At 51.4% G+C, this 13,045-nt stretch overlaps 1 protein-coding gene across 1 annotated transcript in view; it reads left to right on the top strand.

Moving 5' to 3' along the window:
• The window catches only part of PLCB1 (phospholipase C beta 1), a 375,074-nt gene that overhangs the window by 96,780 nt on the left and 265,249 nt on the right, over positions 1-13,045 (top strand). The gene's annotated exons all lie outside the window — the stretch shown is intronic.

The following is a 13,045-nucleotide window of genomic DNA, read 5'->3' as shown; positions in this document are numbered from 1 at the left end:
TGAGGGGGGGGGACTCTCCCTCGAGGCAGGCAGACAAGAGCTCTGTCGTCACAGGCGTTTTCCTTAAGAAGCCAGTTGCGTGCATCGGTGCAGCTGAAACCCGTCCAGTTGTCCGGCATTGGCTGGCAGGCAGGCCGGCAGAATCTTTGGTGGGTAGAAAAAGGACGGAGGAGGAATCAAGTTGAGATGCCGTGCCTGTAAGGTCAGGTGGCTGAAACTGGAGCTGTTAGAGAAAAGGAAGCGTCAGACTCGGAGGCCGGTTCTCTTTGTAGGTTCTGTCAGTCCGGAGTGCCGGCAGTGGCAAAAGAGACGTGATGCAAGGCCAAGGCCAGGGATCCTCTTCCGCACAGGCAGGGGGAGACGTCAGCCGCCCTCGGCGAGCGGGCCTGCCTGGGTAGCTGCAGTGGCACGAGAATATCGCACTGCCCCCCCTTTTTTTCTTGGGAAGTGTGGGGCAAGCGGGAGAGAGCCGCTGTTTGCGATGTCTGCCCAGTTGCAATTTATACCCTGTGGTGTGTGCGGGGGTACACACACAAGACGGGCACTGATCCAGTTCTTGATCAGGAGGGAGTAAGTGCGTCCTTCGTGCCTGTCAAATCCTAGCTTGTCATGAGACTGAGGGGGTGGGGGGAAACTCACAGGTGGTCCTGAAACAAAGCAGCGAGGGCCAAAGACACACACACAGCATGTGGAAAGACCCGGTCCAGCTCCTCCGAGGCCAGAGCAGGCTTCAAGCAAAGGATACCGGAACCCAGGAGGAGAGACTGAGGAAGTGGACGGGCTGTTGGAGGGACAACTGGGGGAGAGCCAAGAGGGAAGCTGAAGGAAGACGGTGGGAGGGGAGGGAGCATAAGAGGACCTAAGAGAAGCCAGTGCTGGATCAGGCCAGTGGCCCCTCCAGTCCAACACTCTGGGTCACACAGTGGCCAGAAATACCATCAGGTGCCCTCAGGAGGTCCAGCAGTGGGGGAGGGGAGGGGAGGAGCATTCCGTCGAGTGGCTGACACCCGTGGCCACCACGGCAAGCACAGCCCCGGTTCCTTTAGAGGGGAGGGTTCCTCCTGCCGTTGGTGCGAGGAATGCTCTGCTGCACCCCGGTGGCCCCAGGCTCAGGCCCTGCTGTCCTTTGTCCAAGGGGCTTCAGGTAGCCGGGTTATCTGCCCGACACCGTGGAAACCTCCGGCCACCCTCAGCCAAGGTGTTGAAAGGGTGAGTGTCTGACAAGGTCCCTGCTTGGCCACTCAGCCGACCGGGGGTGTGTGTGTGAGAGAGAGAGACCTCTTTGGCTCAGTGACCGCCATGTCTGGGGCTGCAGGGGTGACGTCAGGGGGGAAGAAGAAGACGAGAGAGAGACCCACGGCTGCCGTTGTAAGCTTCCCGGAGAAAGGGCAGGGTGAAGCTGCGATGGGGCCGTGGCCTTACCCTGTACAGGGCCGGACCACGTCGTTTAACTGTTCTTAATGTATCCTCTCGCTCCGACTGTGGTGCGAACAGTATTTGATCAGTAGAGCTGAAAAAACCTTTGGACAATGTAACTTTTTAAAGGAGCCTTCTAAATCTTAACATTAATTAATTGTGCTGGGAGACGACATACGGCATTTATACGCCTGAGTTTAATCATTGTAAATTAGTATAAATAGCTTTGTCATCATTATGGTTGTATTTATAGACGATTCAAAAAGCTTCTCGAACGTGTTAGGAGTAGGTTAGCCTTGCCCCTTTTTTCCTGCGTGGAAACCCCCCAAAGCCACTCCTGTGCCTGTGATACGAAGTGGATTATTGGTGAGGGAGAAAAAACGGAGGCCATGTGCATAGTGTCATGGTAAAGTAGAAGAGAACCTACAAAAGTGTGGAGCAGGGGTTCTTGCAGGAGGACAGAGAGTCATGGTTCTCAAAGAGCCTTATAGTAGTTCCCGTCTCCACCCACCCTTTCAAGACGAAAACATTTGGGGTTTGAGTGTTCCCCTCAACCTTCAGGTGACGTGTTCACCATCTTCAAGTCCTTGAAGGGCTGTCCTCTAGAGGATGGGGCGGAGTTGTTTTCTGTTGCCCCAGAAGGTCGGACACCAGAACCAACAGGTTGAAATTAAATCAGAAGAGTTTTCGGCTAAACATTAGGAAGCCCTCCCTGACAGGTAGAGCGGTTTCTCAGTGGAACATAAGAACATAAGAGATGCCAATGTTGGATCAGGCCAGTGGCCCATCCAGTCCAACGCTCTGTGTCACACAGTGGCCAGAAATACCAGGTGCCATCAGGAGGTCCACCAGTGGGGCCAGGACACTAGGAACCCTCCCACTGTTGACCCCCCCCAAGCACCAAGATGACAGAGCATCACTTGCCCCAGACTGAGAGTCCCTATCTATACCTTGTGGCTAACAGCCACTGATGGACCTCTGCTCCACATGCTTATCTAATTCCCTTTTGAAGCCGTCCATGCTTGTAGCCACCACCACTTCCTGTGGCAGTGAATTCCAAGTGTTAATCACTCTTTGGGTGAAGAAGGACTTCCTTTTATCCGTTATAACCTGACCGCTCAGCAATTTTATGGAGTGCCCACGAGTTCTTGTATTGTGAGAAAGGGAGAAAAGTACCTCTTTCTTTACCTGCTCTTTCCCATGCATAATCTTATAAACCTCAATCATGTCACCCCTCAGTCATCGTTTCTCCAAGCTAAAGAGCCCTAAGCGCCTTAACCTTTCCTCATAGGGAAAGTGTTCCAACCCTTTTATCATTCGAGTTGCCCTTTTCTGCACTTTTTCCAAAGCTATAATATCCTTTTTAAGGTGTGGTGACCAGAACTGCACACAATAGCATTTGCCTTCTTTATTGCAGTCACACACTGTCTCGACATTTTCAGTGAGTTATCTACTACAACTCCAAGATCTCTCTCTTGATCAGTCTCTGCCAGTTCAGACCCCATCAACGTGTATTTATATTTAGGATTTTTGGCTCCAATGTGCATCACCTTGCACTTGGCCACACAGGCTTCCTCGGGATGTGGTGGGGCTCTCCTTCTTTCGAGGTTTTCAAATGGAGGCTAGAACGGCCCTCTGACAGCCATGCGGATTCTGTGAACTTAGGCAGATCACGAGAAGGGAGGGCAGGAAGGGTTGCCTCAGTGCTTAGTTCTCGTGGCCCTTTCTCAGTGCTTAGTTTCTCGTGGCCCCTGAGAAATGCTAATCGCCACTTTGGGGTCAGGAAGCAATCTTTATCCAGGCCAGTTTGGCCAGGGATCCTGGAGGGGTTTTTTTTGTCATCTTCTGGGCGTGGAGCAGGGGGTCACTGGGGGTGTGGAGGGGGAGGTAGTTGTGAATTTCCTGCTTAGGTGGACTAGATGACCCTGGAGATCCCTTCCAACTCTATGATTCTATGATTCTCTATGATTCTAACTGCTGAAAAGGGGACTTGTACTGTTCAGTGAAATGAAAATCCATGTTCTAAGAACCATTTGCTACAAATCAGATGCAAACCATTCAGTTTGAAATTTAAAGGGAGTCTACAGTTCTGGAATAATCCACCGGTGCATTTCACTAGAGCAAAAGAATAAAATAAAAATCAGCTGGAATTTGGATCTGGATAAACCTGGAGAAGATATTCCGTGGCCCATCAGCCGATTTCTTGATGGCGTCTGGAAGATTCCTCCCCCACATCCTGTCCTGGCATCTCCCCCTACTCCCCCCTCTGTGCGCTCTCTTCATGCCTCCATTTCATCACCAGCAGCGTGTCTCACTCTGAAACATCACAGACGGCCCGGGGGGGGGGGGGGGGCACCGCTTGCTGGGTGGAAGTGAGACGTGGCGGCTCGTTAGGGCCTCCGTCGTGGCATCTGGCAGAGCGAGCTTCACCTGTCAAGAGCATCTACCCCAGAAATCTTGGGGGCCTCTAAAGCGCTCCTGGGCTTGGATCTAGCATGGCTAATTCTGTTTCTTGAGATTATGTCATGTTGCTTAAAAAAAAAAAAAAACAAGTTGGCTAATTTGTGAGAAATGCCTGGAGCTTTTGGGTAGTTTGTTGCCGAAGGCTTCCACGGCCGGAGTTCATTAACTGCTGTAGATTCTCCGGGTTGTGTGGCCGAGGTCTCGGCATTGTAGAACTTGACGTTCCGCCGGGTTCTACAATGCCAAGACCCCGGCCACACAACCCGGAAAATCTACAGCAGTTAATAAAGCTTTTTTTTTCCTGAAGGCTGCATGAGTAGACCCATATTAGTTGGGGTGGGGGTGAATGGATGGCCCTTTGTAGAAGCCTAGAGCTCGAGTGCCCCGACCTGGACGGACCAGGACAGCCCCGTCTCGCCTGATCTCAGAAGCTAAGCAGGGTCGGCCCTGGTCAGTCTTTGGATGGGAGACCGCCCAGGAACACCGGGGGGGGGGCGTGGTGTGGAGGCAGGCCATGGGCAACCCTCCTCTGGACGTCTCTTCCCTTGAAAGCACTACTGGGGCGGGGGGGGGGAGTTGTGACTTGACTGCAAAAAAAACCATGACTTGGAACAAATGTGGCCCTTTCCATCTCTGTGTTTTCATGCGCATGTGTCCTCGCCCATCATTAGAAAACCTGTCAGGTTTCCTTCTCTGTTGTGACGGGGGCGTCCTGTCCTCCTAGTTATGGCAGGATCTGATGTGATATTGCCACTGGATTCACATTAGTAAGCAGACCATTTAGAAATGGCTTGGTGGCTGTGTTTTGCTTTCCAGTTATGCCGAAGCATGAGGTAACCATTGGCCATTTAAAATGTAAGTTTGTTCCTGAATACATGGACGTTGGGTAGTGCTCTGAGCATTGCGTAGTTCGATGATGCTCACGTGGGTTCACCTTCAGGGGTAAGGGGAGACGTGCAACGGGAGGCCGGGGGTGGTGGGGGTGGCCTTGAGTCAGTCTTCAAGGACGTCTGTTTTAGGCTTGCACAGGTTTTGTTCTTCCCTGACCTTTTATACTGCAACAGGTTGATCCAGAGGTATTGATAACCCTGAGCTGGGAGAGGTAGAACATGCTATTCACTCCTCTTTTGAAGCTGGAACACGCTGCGCTCTTTGCCACGGACGCAAGCCGAGAAGCGCATCCTTTTGTGCTCCTCCAAAGGACGCAGCAGTGAAAGAACTCTATTTAACAAGAAGGTTTCCAGAAGGTGAAGCGTTTTCCCCCTTCCCTTTTCTCTCCAAAAGTTTTCTTTTTTTCTGATGCACAGAGCAGGGACTCTTCTTTTTCTGCTTCCCTGCAAAAGGTAGCTGTACTAATGACGTGTTTGTTGGGCCTTCGTGGGAACCACGGGTGCTAATGGACAGTCATTTCCTCTCCCCCATTCCTAAGTAGCCTCTCGAAGAAGAAGAAGAAGAAGAAAAGCATCTGTTGAGGGTCACTAGTGTTAAAAAAGGGGGGAAATACTTGGTAGTTGTCTAAAAATGACAGTGCGCTTGTAGTCGTCACAAACAGAGCGGCACTCTTGGGCAAGGCTTCTCTCCCGGAGCTTCCCGAAGGGCCGTTTCTGCCTGAGGGAGGAGGAGGCGCCCGTGTTGCCCAGTGTTGAGAGGAGTAGAGAGGGTGGGCCGAGAGTTTCAGGCTCTGAGTGGAAAGGTAGCAAATCAATGTTTGTGCTTCCTTCTCCCTTGAAAGCCCAGGTTTTGTGGCAGTGGGCGTCACTATTTTTTGTTTCGTCGGGGAAAGAATGACTGCTGCAAGTTTCAGCACAGAACCTGAATCCTGCTCGCTGTCCGTATGTGGATTTGCGATGTGCTCTGTGGCATCCTTTTATTTTTCATCCCTCCCTCCCCCCCACCCCCGGCCATGAAGCAGAAGGTGATTTGGGGCCCTGAAAGGTGGTCATCCACGGCCAGTGGTCTGCATTGGACACGGTGGATCATGAGCTGTGCTAGAGAATCAAAACCTTGGCAGGAGGGAAAAGAGGATGCCGGGCAGCAATGCTCCCTCTAAGCTGGGGAGTCTTGTGAGCAAAATTCCACTTTGTGAGTTACTGGCATTTGTGAGCGAGCGATTTGGCTGCTGCAGAAATTAGTGTGCTCTGGAGTAATGTTCCCTCTGAGCTGTGGAGTCCTGTGAGCAAAAATTCTACTTTGTGAGCTACCGGCATTAAAGCTGTGAGCGAGCCATTTGGCGGCTGCATAAATTAGTCTGATCTGGAGCCACATCCTTCCTGAGCTAAGTCAAAAATGTGTGAGCCAGAAGCTAAAAAACTGTGAGCTAGATCACACTAACTCAGCTTAGAGGGAACACTGCTCTGGAGCCCCATCCTTCCTGAGCTCAGACAAAAATGTGTGAGCCGGAGGCTAAGAGAGGGTGAGCTGGCTCACACCAACTCAGCTTAGAGGGAACCCTGCTGGGCACCTGGCAAATACTTCGTTGCTGCGAGTGGCATCCATTAAAGGCAAAGGCCGTGGGAGTTTCCTAAATCCATTGTGATGGGGGGAGGGGGGAACGTGCCTAAAAATTATTTTGCTAGCAGAGCTCGAGTTGGGAGGGCCGGATTCTGTGAGCCAAGCGCCATCCTTCCGCTCTCTGAGCGCCACCGCAGGCTCCCCTCTATATCCGTCATTCCGAAGGCAAGCGGTTTCTCAGCATGAGCGAGCTGCCATCTGCCTCCTTCCCCGTGCCCAGTGCCCGCTCCCCGCTCTGGCCCACAAAGGCCCACGGAGGCTGAATAAACGGCTGTTTTGCATCGCGGCGGATGGGCTTTTGTGCTTCTGTGCATCGGGCGATTAAAATGAAACAAGTGACGGGTGGAAACGGTTGGCCTTTCTCTTTGCTCCTGGAGGCAAATACCGCCTTTTTGCACGATGGGGTCCAAATGTGTTAACCAAAGCAAGCAAAACCCAAGTGCTTTCTGGGATGGGGATACAAATCAGCATGAATCAGGGGTTTGAAAGATGGAAGTGGAACGTGCTGTTGGATCCCCAAGCATCGAGAATAAATCCACGTTTTCAAGAAAAGCAAAATTTATTTCAAAGCATTGTCCAAATGTGTTAACCAAAGCAAGCAAAACCCAAGTGCTTTCTGGGATGGGGATACAAATCAGCATGAATCAGGGGTTTGAAAGATGGAAGTGGAACGTGCACAGTTTGCCTTTGCCCCCTGGTTGGCAAATCTGAGGCTGAGGGGGACTGTGTGAGACCCAGGGTTGAGCGGATCCACGTTCAAATCCCCTCTCGGCCCTGAAGCTCACGGGATGACCTCGGGCCAGCCGTGTGCTCTCAGCCTGGTCTACCTTGCAGGGTTGCTGTGGGTGTAAACCAGAAGACGGGGGAGATCCATGCATGGATCCTGGCCTCTGGTCTCCTTGGAGGAGGGGTGTGATGGAGGCGTGTCACATTGTGTCAGGTTCCCAGTTAAGTCACTCTCCACACACACTTTCTTCAGCAAAGGGTTTATCCAGAGATTTGAGATGCGCACCATGGGTTCAGGCTCTTTGTCAGGACTGAGGTGCCAAGGTGAGAAAGCCACGTATACTCACAGGCCCCAATTCCATGCATAGACGTCAGCATTACTGTAATGACCATGAGAGATATACGATCAACAACTAGCAAGGCACAGACTTTACTTCAAGGACACTTCCCGTGTGAAAGATGTCTCTGAGGCGCCACGGAAGAATGACTGAAGCTGGCCCCATTGGAATTTGGGGTTGTGGTTCTACGTAGCTCCCCCGCCTTGGCCTCTCAGCCCTCCTGACCCACCCCTTCAGACATCTCCCGCGGGAGACTGAGGAAGCCGGAGAGGGGTCTTCACGAAGACCTCCCAGGGCCTCCCTCCCAACGGGCACCCTGGAAAGGGGGCAAGGAGGGAAGACCCTCGAGGCCGCCCGTGGAGCCTGATCCGACTGTTGCTGGAAAACGGGGTGTCCTGAGCAAGTAGGAACTCTTCAGTATGGTCAACTGGATTAATGACCTTTTTGAGAATGTGTTTGGAACATCATAAGAACATAAGGTGCAGGAGCTCATTAGCATAACCATTAGCATAACTCATTTGCATATGCCACACCCCCTGACATCACCGGAAGTGTGTCAGAAGGCAACACCCACCGCTCAGGCTCCACTGGACTGTTCTGGATTGCTAGCTATTGGGGGGGGGGACGTGCAGATCTGCCCTTGCAGAGGAGGGAGAGCTTGTACCTGAATAAAACCTGGTCTTAAAGGTGCCACTGGACTGTCTTGGGCCAGGGGGGCTCTGCAACTTACCTGGCTGCTTCTTTATCTGACTGAGGGCTGCTGGGAGCAGGGTTTGGGGCTTGTTGCATGTGCCCCCCCCGGGCTCTTTACTGCCGGAGCTCCGCTCCTGTGCGCTCCTGCAGGAAATGACCCCTGAGAGAACATAAGAGAAGCCAATGTTGGACCAGGCCAGTGGCCCATCTAGTCCAACACTCTGTGTCACACAGTGGCCAAAACTACCAGGGGCCATCAGGAGGTCCACCAGCGGGGCCAGGACACTGGAAGCCCTCACACTGTTCCCCCCCCCCAAGCACCAAGAAGACAGAGCATCAGGATGTCTTCTGTTACATCCCTCACAAATAGCAGGAAACCATTACCACCTGCTCTTTCATGAGTCACTTAACAATGGGATGTCTTCTAGTGCCCTGGCCCCGCTGCTGGACCTCCTGATGGCTCCTGGTATTTCTGGCCACTGTGTGACACAGAGTGTTGGACTGGATGGGCCACTGGGCTGATCCAACGTTGGCATCTCTTATGTTCTCTTAAGTGGCACTGATGAATCAAACATTTTCCCTCCCCCACTTTCTCCCTCACCCTGATAACCAGCGGAAAAGTTCCTGGTGCCCCCAGGGGGGCCTTCCGGGATCTCCTCTCTCTGATTCAGGCATGGGAAAAACAGACCGAGTCAGACAGCGCAATTCAACTCAGCCGCCATCATGGCAAATGGAAACCTTATTTCTTAGGACAAGGTTCCTCGTCTAGCTTTAAGTGGTGAGAGGTGGTCACCGCTGATCCAGCCACCGCAGATTTCCCGCGTTGGGACTGCCGTCTCCCAGCATGTTACCCTGCTGAGTCTGTTTTGTCCTGGGCTAACTCTGTTATTTCTTTGTCTCCTAACAGCATGCATTTCAGAACAATTAAGGGCGGCCACCTAACTGCTGTGTTCTCAGGCACTACACACACACACACACACACACACACACACACACACACACACACCTCCGGCTGTTCCAAGGGGTAGCAAGCGTTTTAGGAACAGCTCTTCTCTTGTCTGTTTGAAGGGCAAGCAGGCTAATTCCCAGAGAGTGGAATATCCATTCTCAGCTGCATCCATTTGCCTTTGGACAGGAACTCGAGGCCTTTGAGCCCGTGGGTGAGCACAGTGGTCTGTGGCACTCCTTTATGAACTGAAACACCTCTCAATGTCTGAAGGGCTACGGCGAAGAGTCCTGGAACAACGTCTGAGCCCAGCCAGGCACCCTTAAGACCAGCAAAGTCTCATTCTGGGCAGAAGCTTACGTGCGCAGGCGCACTTCTTCAGAGGCACATGAAAGATGGCACCCAGAATGAATCCTTGTGGGTCTCCAAGGGGCCCGCCTGGACTCAGACTTTGTCCTGCTGCTTCCGACCAACGTGGCGACCCCACCTGGATCTTTCCATGTGAGCAGTAAGTTTAGTGCTTCTTCAACCATAAGAAGAAGAAGAGATGAGATTGGAGTTCTGCCCCATGGCCCTTCACTACCCGAAGGAGTCTCAGAGCGGCTTACAAGGTCCCTTCCAACTCTCACATTTCTATGATTCCATGGTTCTATGAAAAAGGAATTAGAATATGAGCAAAAAATACCCTCCGAAGTGCCCAGTTGTAGGGTTGGATCGGTGCAGCATTGACCCGCACGATGATTTCCTGAATTTTGTCCTGTATCCATAAGGAGGTTCATAAATTCTGGCTACTTACGATGCAGTAATGATGTGTTTATTTCATCCTCTTAGTTAACAGCCACCTCCGTAAACGTTGTTTTGCAATGGATTTACCCTAATGAGTCCTCTGTAAGGTATATGGCCTTAAATGCTGGCCCTGTGCTGTGTTACGTTGCAGTTGGCTCTCTGAATAGGCATAATGAGTCGAAAGAATTGCCACTAAGATTGAGGTGCAAATATTGAATTAGTCTCAGTTGCTCCCTGGTATCTGTGTCAGACCCTGTAAAGGAACTATGTCAAATGTAGCAAAACTGGGACAGATTATTAGTTGGTGTTAACATACTGCTTGGCGTGGGTTTTACACTTCGGGATGGTGCTGAGATTAAATATGCAGCTTTTTAAAAAAAACCAAAAAGCTTCACCCTGCTTTGATTGTTGTTGTTGTTCAGTCGCACAGTCGAGTCCGACTCTTCGCGACTCCGTGGACGACATCACGCCAGGCCCTCCTGTCTTCCGCCATCTTCCAGAGTTTGCTTAATTTCATGTTCTTTGCCTCGACAACACTGTCTGACCCTTTCATCCTTTGCCGTCCCCTTTTTCTTTGACCTTCAGCCCACAGCTAGGTCAGGGGGGTAGGAAAAAGGGTAAGACATCATTTAAAAACAACAACTTGGTTTTAAAATGCAAACACCGTTTCCAGCAAGAACAAGTCCGTAACTTTATATGAAACGGTTGGAGTGGAGAACAGCAGTATCACGGGATGGTTCTGGTGGGACCTGCTCCCCCCCCTAGGCGCGCGCACACGCACACACACACACAGGCACAGCCCTGCCAGGCTCAGCCAGCCCAGCTGGGAGACCGCAGTGCCTGTTTGCACTCAGTTCCTCAGGCAGGGAAGGTTACACAAAGATCTGGCAACGTCTGCAGAACTCCTTAGTTCACACTCCTGTTCGAGGAACCCGTCTCCCTCCCTCATACCTTCCAGCCTCTCCGCCTGTCCTCCGCAGAGCCTCACAGACTGACTCCGAGATCAAGGTGGGCACAGTCTGCGGCCCTGTTGGCCTGAAGCAACAGAACAAAGTTAAGGGTCCGGTTAGGGCACCTTGAAGACCCACAAAGTTTCATTCAAGGTGCGGGCTTTCCTTTGCACACACACACCATCAGGCAATGAAGCGGAATTACAGATCAGAGTCGTGTATAGAGATGGTGGCCTGTTAAATTAGCATGCAAAATGGTGAAGATGTTTTTTTTAACAGATAAAAAGAATGACCAGCTCGGTTTCTGGTTATCATCTGTTTGGGTTCGGGGGGGGGGGGGGCACACACACACAAACCCACAGTATAAATACGTCAGAACTGGAGACTGATGTACCCTAAAGTGTGAGGATTCAGTCGTTAGATCCCATCCACCTCCTTTCTGGCATGGAGGCCAACTTTAACGCATCTTGGCTGTGTAGAGTATTTTTCTTGTGCCCGGAACAGAGAATTACATTTAAATCTACCATTCCAAATTACATTACACATTCAATTCTATTCTTAATTGTTAAGAGTAATAAAGTGAGATTTTTTTAAAAAGTAACATTTTGCTTCACTAGGAGACGGAAGCAACTGGACGAATCCTTGTCCCGGCGGGGGAGGCAGGGACCGACTCCTCCTAACTCTTGTCACGAGACGCCAACGTTGGATCAGGCCCATGGTCCCTCCAGTCCAACACTCTGTGTCACACAGTGGCCCAAAATACTAGGGGCCATCAGGAGGTCCAGCAGAGGGGCCAGGACACCAGGAGCCCTCCCACTCTTGCCCCCCCCCCCAAGCACCAAGAATACAGAGCATCACTTGCCCCGGAGTTCCTCTCTATACCTTGCGGCTAATAGCCACCGATGGACCTCTGCTCCATATGCTCATCTAATTCCCTCTTGAAGCCGTCCATGCTTGTAGCTGCCACCTGTGGCAGTGAATTCCAAGTGTTATTCACTCTTTGGGTGAAGGACTTCCTTTTATCCATTCTAATCCGACCGCTCAGCAATTTCATGGAGTGCCCACGAGTCCTTGGATTGTGAGTTCTTGTATTGTGGTTCACAGTTCCTGTCGGCTTGCGCGGAGCTCTGCTCTCGTCGGTGCCGGCCCTGCTGGGGAACATTGCAATGCTCCCTCACACTTGCATTCAGTGTTCCCTCTAAGCTGAGTTAGTGTGAGCCAGCTCACAGTTTTTTAGCCTCCAGCTTACACATTTTTACCTTAGCTCAGGAAGGATGGCTCCTTTGCAGTAGCCAAATCACTCACTCACAACTTTAATGCCAGCAGCTCACAGAGCAGAATTTTTGCTCACAAGACTCCACAGTTTAGAGGGAGCATTGCAGCACTGCAACAAGAGGGATGCACAATTTCCCCCCTCTCAGGTAGAAGAGAAATTACATGTGTTGTGTGATAGTTGAGAAGGGACTGGGGGAAAAGTACTCTTCTAGAATTAGGAGCAAGCTGCAAAAAATCGGTAATTGCCCACGGCTAGGTCAGGGGGGTAGGAAAAAGGGTAAGACATCATTTAAAAACAACAACTTGGTTTTAAAATGCAAACACCGTTTCCAGCAAGAACAAGTCCGTAACTTTATATGAAATGGTTGGAGTGGAGAACAGCAGTACCACGGGATGGTTCTGGTGGGACCTGCTCCCCCCCCTTCTTTCCCAGTTACGTTTGTCGAAGGGGACAGGGGGTCTGCATCCATGCCAGCCTTTCTGGCCTGACGTCAAAGAGGCCGCGGAGCCCACTTTCTGCTGAAATGTCCGTCCCAAACTGAGCTAAGCTCACCCAACAAGAATCCCTGTGGCCGCTCTGTTGTCACGTTCCATCGCTTCACCTTCACCCTGCAAGGGGAGGTTATAAATTCTAGCTCTTACTAGCATAGGGTCAAAATGGAAATCATCTAGATGAGATCTACTCACTTTACTATAGCCTGCTGTCCCTCCCCAGTGAAGACCCAAGGAGGCCGACGACCTCCTCCTCTCCTCCGTTTTATTCTCACCACCTATCCTTTGAGGTAGGTTGTGTGGGCAGAGTATCTGTGCGGCAGTCAGGACACTGAACTGATTGAGAGTAGCAACAGCTTTGTTTGTGGAACTAAGAAACTGGAAGAGAGAGAGAGAGAGAGAGAGAGAGAGAGAGAGAGAGAGAGAGAGAGAGAGAGAGAGAGAGGAGG

This window comes from Gekko japonicus, unplaced genomic scaffold (assembly GCF_001447785.1).
Source record: "Gekko japonicus isolate JY-2015 unplaced genomic scaffold, Gekko_japonicus_V1.1 scaffold1408, whole genome shotgun sequence".
NCBI lineage: Eukaryota > Metazoa > Chordata > Lepidosauria > Squamata > Gekkonidae > Gekko > Gekko japonicus.
The sequence above is the reverse complement of the archived record's forward strand: the minus strand, read 5'-3'. Positions and strand labels throughout refer to the sequence as shown.